Here is an 832-nt window from a genome sequence, read left to right on the forward strand (position 1 = left end):
ACAGATCTTGGATTTTGAACCCATGTCTGGGAAGTTCACTGCTCCAGAGGTGGTTGTTAAGTTTTTAAGTGCTGTCGAGTCATAGACGACTAATAGTGACCCTATGAACAAAAGACCTGAACACTTGTATAACTTTCGTCATTTCTCAAAGTTCATAGAGTTTCTGGAGGCAAGCTATTTCAGAAGTGGATGCCACACCTGCTTCCAAGTTTGTTTTAATTGGGGAGCTCCACCAAACATTGTCCACCATGGGTAACCATTATCTCATTTGACACATCAGTGTCAGGGCAAATCATCATACCTGAAGACCTCTCTGGTCCCTGTGCTTATGGAAAGACTTAATTCAGTTGGAGAGCTCAACATTCCACAGAAGGAGAAGGCAAATCACCCTTCACCTGGTCCTTCTTCAGTGCTGGGGCAAAGTTTGCTGTGCCTGGGGAGCCCTGAAGGAAGGGAACTCACTCTGCCTCTCTTGGAGGTGGTGAGAAAGTTAACTCAGCTGAGGAAATAACCTGGAAGAGAATTGCCTTGCTATTGTTCCTTTTTCTCTGGTCTGCAAAATTTTCTGCCGACATTTAAAAGTTTTACAGGGTTCATATACAGATTATTTTCTGTTTGATATTTGAAGAATTTCCAATTACAGAAGTAAAAATATACTTTTAAACCTTGCAAAAGGTATGGATATTTTACCAATAGTCCATACAAAAATATTTTACACATATTATATTTTAATAAAATTTACATAAGAACATGCATATTAATCTTTGTATTTTTTAAAGAATACATACTTTTTCACTTTTTAAACACAATTTTTAATATTTCAAATACAGCT

The sequence above is a fragment of the Elephantulus edwardii genome, unplaced genomic scaffold (genome assembly GCF_000299155.1).
Source record: "Elephantulus edwardii isolate Elephantulus edwardi_28Jun2011 unplaced genomic scaffold, EleEdw1.0 scaffold00100, whole genome shotgun sequence".
Taxonomy (NCBI): Eukaryota; Metazoa; Chordata; class Mammalia; order Macroscelidea; family Macroscelididae; genus Elephantulus; species Elephantulus edwardii.